Here is a 7,301-nt window from a genome sequence, read left to right on the forward strand (position 1 = left end):
ATTAATTCAGTGTAGTACCTATGGAGGTCTGATTTACTATTCACAATTTGAAGCTCCTCACCTAGCAACTGACTACTGCTGTTGAATATACGTTTTTTTAAAAGTTAAGTGAGACATATATCTGGACTGGGAATAATGGTAAACTAGTTCACACATGACTGAGTTACTGACAGTTGGTTTGCAGCATCAATGCACAACTGAGTGACCTACTAATACCATCGTCCATAGCTTGGAGCGTTCCATTGCTTACTTAGACAAAATACCACTCTACAGGTAATTACCATACCAACTCAGCACTCCAGAACTGAAAGATTTAAAGCACAATAAAGTTAAAAAGAGAGAGAGAGTACAATATGGTAACATCTCAATTTAGTGCTTACTGTTGTAGCTGCTCCATGCAACGCATCCTAAACCCAATCTCAGATTCCGTTTATTGTGCTACAGAGCCCCCTGTGTTGAGCATCACATGTTAACTAGCATTACTTACATTTGGCCAGGAGAAAAAAAAACCTCAGATGTTAAATCTAGGAACCACTGGCCCAGGTTAATTTCCCACATCAGCCAAATTAATTTCTGAGTACTTGCAAACAGCTTAGAGAGAGCTGGCTATGAACAACACTGCCTTACATGCAATGTAAGTGTAACTGAAGGCACAAGCCCACAAAGTAAAGAGGTAAAAAGGCAGCTTCTTCCTCTAAATGAGAAAAAAAAATCAGCCTAATTAAATACATTTCTCTGTATTAAATTTAGGCAGTGTGTTCAAGGATGGCCAGTTTAAGCTCAGCACATCCCTGGGCAGAAAACTTCAAAACACACAAACATACTGAGATTGGGACCAAGCACTTCAGCTGCATCAAAAACGTTCACTGCATGGTGGCACTCAAAGACAAGGCCCTCAGAAAGGAAAGAAATTGAGATAAGAGCAAAGAAAGCCATTTGAGAAAAAGGACAAGGCAGCGACAGAAACTATTTGTAGAGTTTACGCGGGATAGAAAGCTGAAGGTGAGATCAAATTATGCCCAGTTCCTGAGCTAACAGAGGTCTCAGTACCCTAGTAAGAGTAAGGAAAACATTCAGAGCCAAAGCAGAATCGGCTCCTGATGCTGGCAAAGGTGATAGAGGATTTGTAGTATTTTTCCCCAATTAAATTCAAATCTCATTCTTCCTGGCTTCTTCTAAAGATGCTGCCCTTTTTAATCACCCGCTGAGCCGAGCACTCTGGCCAAGCAGGGCTGCACCCCACACCTTCAAATCACCTTACATGGAAGGGTGTCAAGACAGTGACATGAGCTGTCTCAAAGGACAAGATTATTAAAACCACACACCTAGACAAACACTGCTGATGACAATGTTTCGAGGCATTTATTTTGAAGTTGTGCGCAGGACTGACTTCTCGAACAAATTCTCAAAAAAATGTAAGACGGAAACAAAAACCAAAAGCAAAACATCTTTTAAGCTAAGGAAATTGTTGTAAGCTTTCAATGTTTTACTTTGAAAATCCTACAGCCTTCAGCAAAATCCTTGGAAAATCTCTTCGTGTTTATAAAATAGCATTTGATATCACCATCTAGAAACCTACAAACCAGTGCAACCAACCCTTTCTAAACTCTCTAAGGGCAAATAACAGCTGCATTTCCCCTGTGATAGCTAGTAAAAAAAATGCTGACTCTCAATATTTTTAATTACAGAGTAAAATAATGCCTTAGTGAAAAATAGTAGACATACTATTATTTTAAAGTGTCAGGGTTTCCCCTTCAACCTGAGCCATAATAGGAGCAAACAATCAGTGCACAAACCAACAGAACAGCTCCTTGGATGTTACAAGACACAACAGCTTATCTGCTTCAACAAGTCTTTTCACTGCATCACTGAAATAATTATTTTATGTATGTTATGTTGTGCTTGTTATACACACAAGACAATTTGAATAATTTCTTTGTTTATACGCATAGCAAAAAAAAAAAAAAGTATTTCCATAACAGCACTTTGTTTTTACATGTCAAGTCTACAAAAACTGATTTCTGCACTTACTGCTGTAATGCGGCTAATGTTCAAATACAGCATGATAAGATACTGTCTGAGATCATTGTTTTGTCTGTGTCAGAGAATACTACACCTTAAAAATTGTAAATTAGCATAGTAATGTAAGTTTTGGTAAGAGAAAAAAGTGTTTTCATAGTTCTTATCCCAAACTGTTGCTTTAAATTTGTGAACAACTTGGATCATTTCTGGAGGCAGAAAAATGCAAAAGCCCTAAAAATAGTTTTTAGAGCCAGAGCCCTAAAAGCCCCAGAGCATTATAATTCGCAGGGCAAAATACATCATTTACCTAGAAATCAGGGGTTTTTTTTTCAGGGGTTCAATCTCATGCAGCATGGAGAGAGGGAGAGGACAAATCAACAGAAATTGCTTTGAGATACTACAGAGTGGCAATGACCTACCAAGCTGTCTGATCAGCCCTGGCATTAGTACGACTGACAGAATCTCAAAGCATTTTAAGTATTTCCACTATAACTCCTATGTATTCATCGCAATGAGAGTTTGTAAATGAAAGATTAAGCCAAATAATCTATTTTAATTATGTATGTCTACCTATTAATTTGGTTAGTATGAGATAACCAAATCAAAGCAAAAGAATCACCTGGACCTATGAAGCAGAACCAAAAGACCTGTTGCTTTATACAGGTATCCGTGTTTCCAGCAACTGCGTCTACTGAGTAGAGTTTTCCTGTAACGAGTTACAAGAAAAATCAGTATCTGTGAGCCTTGAGAAAAATTAGTATTTTATTCCAATAATAAATCATACGGTCCTTAATAATAAAAAATGTTGTAGGTAGAAACAGTTTTGCTCTTCTTTCATTCCAAAATCTTGTGCAGAAATAATTTTCTCATAATAAAGGGTTTATAGGAGAGATGGTCACTGCAATTAAAATTAAGCTTGAAAGACAGCTAATAATACATAAACATAGGTATACGTCCTCAAAGCAACAGGTTCACAGAAAATCCAGAAAGTTAACTAACGGCAGAAATTAGAGACACAGTATGGCAAAGATTAGAGGAAAAGTCTTTGACTAAATAAATTGTTTTAAAAGCAACAACAACCTTGCAAGAACTCTTCTAATATTTAAGATCCTCGTGCCTTGATTAGGGGCACAGAAACGGGTTTTAAAAGGGGGCCATGAGCAGACATGTTAATAACCAAGTTTCAAATCATTCTGCAAGACTTAGTGAGCTCACAGAGATTCTGCCCACACAAAACTGAAAGGTTTAATACGTAAAAGCTGCCTTCTGAAGGCACTGTGAGATTGCCTCTCTCTTATCAACTCCAGAGTGAACTCTGAAACAATCTTTTACAGAAGACTCCTCTGCAGTGCACAGGATAAGTGTAAGCGATTGCGGCGTATTTTAGATTCTAAAAGTGAGGAAGTGAACGTCAAATTAAAAAAGCACCTATTACTCTTTATCTCTGAAAGTTGTTTTACTAAATGGTGATATAAATAAAATGACATGTACAATCTTGTTTCTATCTTTTCTTTTAATCTATATACATGGTTTGCTTCCCTTTACATTCCCCGGGTTAAATTAGCAGAGGTAGAGTTTTATAAATTGAAGCTGAACTATAAATGGGTATTTTGGTGAAGGGGAAAGGGTTCTGCTTGTTCTAAATGTGTAAACTTTTAAAAATATTGCCATTTTAACTCCTGGAAGAGTGCCATCCAGTATTCAAGAGCAGCAGACAGAGCTTATTGCCTTTTTTATATGCTATTACAAAACTTTGGGATTTTAAGCATTAGCCTGACTACCCCTAACAGTCTCCAATCAAAGATGTGAAAATAGGAGACTACAGCAGTTTCTTTTTCATGCCATAAGTTCATTATTTCTATTTCCTGTTTCCCTCAAGTGTTTCATTTAAAGTTTTGGAACTTTGATGATCTCCACAGATGCAAACATAAATCCCTTGTAAGCTAACGGGACAGCAGAAACATCCCCAAGCCTGTGGACAGTAGTCTTCACAACCCATGCATGATAAAGAGCAGTGAGAAATCCCTGGTTAGTTATCATAAAAAATAGACTCCTTACCATTATCTGTAGAGTACAGTCAGGTCCAAGTTGTTTTGTTCAACCACCACGTCAACTGTTCTTTCTTTTTAGTGACTTTTAAAAAAAACAAACACCTCACTTTGCCAGTGATAGCTGGGGGAAAAACTCCTGAGAGCTTTTAGGTTTCAGTAATTAAGGCCATCAGAACTGTACTTCATTAAAGCGGTATAAAACAGTTCAGTCAAGAGTTACATCCCAGGTTGTAGCTATGTGCCCCTCTCTCCTCTTTTCTCTCACAGTTTCTTTCAGTAAATGAGACTAATTTTTCCAGTAGCCTTTAACTCACTAGATTAACTGACGTGGAAAATGTGACTACAAACTCTTAGCACTGTCTAGCCTCCAGCCCAGCACAGAATCAACTTTGTTGTAAGTGTTGAAGGACACCTAGCAAGCTGCTACTTGCTAAGTTCATAACCCAGGACTATATACTCGCGGCGAACAGGACTGCGCCATCTAGTTAGCTGCCAGCAGGCTCTGCTCTGCCTCTTGGGAGCGGATGCCTCGGGATGCAGGGCTTTAGCACTTGGGAATGTTCAGTCTCTTAAAGATTCAATTGTGGGTTTGGTTGGGGTTTTCTTAAATAAAATATCACTACTGAGATAATCCACATCTAGTGGATATGGGAAAATTTAGGCTATAATAGCACAGCGAACTTCTACATCTATCTTTGATTTACAAGATAAAAGCAACTTTTAAATTAAAGAGCCTTTCTGCTAATAGAGCTTATTATGCCAGAGACAGGAATGATTTTCCTAGAAAGTTGTCCCTGTGTGCATGCCTATTATCTTTGCTTTCCCCCTTCCACTAATGAGCATTTATCTAAAGAGCCTGTTAATCCTCTGATGTGTGCTTCTGGTCAGAGGTAACAGTTTGAATAAAACCACTAATCACTTATCACTAATCACTGATCATTAATCACACTTTTCCCTAGTGCTTTGCGACCTGTACAGCTCCCCTCAGGATTAAGGAGTCACACAAATAAGGATTCTGGCCATTTTTTTATAATTTCCAGCTTTTGATACCGACAACCTCATTCACCACATGAAAGTTACAAATTACCGAGCAGAGCCTTTCAACACTGTACACTTTTCTACTGAAAATAAACCATACCCTTACGAAAGTGTACCTCCTTCAGCAAAATCCCCACAAACTACACTACATTTTTGCATTTGTCTCTCACCTTCCACCTCTCAATTTTCTTTCAGTCTGGTTTCTGGATTATTTCTGCATGACAGTGTCTTACAAGAAAGTTTTCCTCCACCACTGTTAGTTGACGCACTGCTGCTTGTCCAAATGGCCAGACAAGGGAAGCCTGGCGCAAGCCAGCGGGTGAGCGTATCTCTGAAAACCGCACGGTCTCAAGGAAAGCCCAAGCAAGATGCTTCGCAGTAATTATTACGCTTCCGTTCAAGCTTTAATTTTGTCTGGCTAAGCGCTGTTTCTTACTGATAATATATGGAAATCTTCTAATCTTGCTGCTTAAGATACTCCTAATATCGTTCTGGATGAAACAAAAAAAAAACCCAAGCATATGGACATTTCATTTTCCTTTATTCCTACCCCATCTTTGCACGACCTCTCTCTCTCTCCGACTGTAAAGCTTGTATTAAGCCCTGGAGATGAAGGATCACTCACCATGCTTGGACATAAATAATAGAGGAGGCAGAGTTTAGCAAGTATTCCCTTTACACTCCCGAAGCTCTTACCGTCCTGAAAACTTCGCTGGGGAGAGAGACCCCTGTAAGAGAGGACAGTGGCGGGGGGGCGCGGAGCTGGGGAGGGGGGCGATGAGCGGAGCAGCGGGGCTGCAAAGGGAGCGGGGGGCTGCAGAGCGGGGACCCTGTCGGCACTCCCCCCCCCGCCCCGCACCCGACGGCATCACAAACGGCGCCTCGGCCCCGCACCGGCCCGCAGCGTGACGTGGGGGCCAGGAGCAGCCCGGGACCCGTGGGGGTCTCACGGACGGCGGCCGCGCACCGCTCCGCGCCCCCCGCCGCCGGGTCCCGGCTCGGTGGGGCGCCCGGGCGCCGCCGCGAAACTTGTCCAGAAGTTTAGGGGCGGCGGGGCGAGGGGGCGGCGGGGCGGCGCGCAGCCGAGCTGTCACCGCCGGGGCACGCAGAGGCGAGGAGCCGTCCAGCCCGCCGTGGGGCGCGGGGAGCCCGCGGCCCCTCCGCCGGGAGGGGCAGCGCGCAGCGGGGTGCTGCCGGCGCCCCGCGGCAGCCGCCCCATCCCCATCCCGGGGAGCGGCGCGCTGAGACTTCCCCAACTCCTCGGGGTGCGGGCGGGGAGCCCGGCTGCCCCGCGCCCCCGGCCCCCCTGCCCTGCCCTGCCCAACGCTCCGCGGGACGCGGGGGTCGCTCACGCCCCCTCTCCCCCCGCCGCCTCGGCGGGGCACCGGCGGAGGGGGACAGGGGGGACGGGGGGGCGGCGGCGGCACCCCCGCGCCCGGCAGCGGCAGCGGCGCGGCGAGGACCGTCGCTCCCGCTTTCGGAGCGGCCGCGCTGTAGCGGAGGGCAGAGCCCCTTCCCCGGCCGCTCCCCCCGGCGCCACTGCCCCGCACCGCTCCGCGCCGTGCGGCGGGGTGCGCTGCGCGCCGCGCCGGGCGCCTGCCCGGGGCAGCCCCGTATTTTTAGGAACTTACCGCCCGGCGCGGCGCGGCGGGGACGGGACCGGCAGCGCGGCCGGAGGAACCACGTTGGACTGAGGGACGGTTACAATACGTTCTATTTAGAGAAGCATTACATCACCCTCCGTGACGTCACGTGGGATTCCTGAACTTCTAAATCATTGCGGTCCGTGCCGGGCGGGGGGGGAGTGAAGGAGGGGGGCGGGGGGGGTGGCCGGGCACGCGGGGCTGGGGCGTGTCCTCGTTCGGCCCCTCCCCCGGCGGCGCGGGCCCGGGGGCGGAGCGGGGGTGAGTCAGCCTGGAAACAATGTCCCGCCCCCCGCGCCGGGGGCACCGGCACCGCCACCGGCACCGGCACCGGCACCGGCACCGCCACCGCCCGGAGGGGGCTCGGCCGGCGGCGCGGATCGGGGCCGTGTCAGCCCGACGGGAGAGGGCTCCGGAACTCGGCTGTGTGTCCGCCCGGCCCGGGCGGGGAGGGGGTCGTGCGGGGGCTGCCAGCCGCCGTCCCCCGGCCGCTTGGGGCGGTGCTGCGGGCCGGGGGGAGCCCGGTCCTCCCGGCGCGGCGAGCCGG

The 7,301-nt window shown here is 46.8% G+C and overlaps 1 protein-coding gene across 1 annotated transcript in view; it reads right to left on the bottom strand.

Annotated features, from left to right (window-relative positions):
- The window catches only part of CREB5 (cAMP responsive element binding protein 5), a 262,348-nt gene extending 258,100 nt beyond the window's left edge, over positions 1 to 4,248 (bottom strand). The window contains exons 1-2 of the mRNA XM_074861958.1: positions 4,081 to 4,248; positions 2,642 to 2,728 (exon numbers count right to left, since the gene is read on the bottom strand). The gene's annotated coding sequence lies outside the window, so the exon portion shown is untranslated. The remainder of the gene's footprint in view (positions 1 to 2,641; positions 2,729 to 4,080) is intronic.
- Between the last annotated feature and the right edge of the window lie 3,053 nt (positions 4,249 to 7,301).

The sequence above is a fragment of the Strix uralensis genome, chromosome 1 (assembly GCF_047716275.1).
Source record: "Strix uralensis isolate ZFMK-TIS-50842 chromosome 1, bStrUra1, whole genome shotgun sequence".
NCBI lineage: Eukaryota > Metazoa > Chordata > Aves > Strigiformes > Strigidae > Strix > Strix uralensis.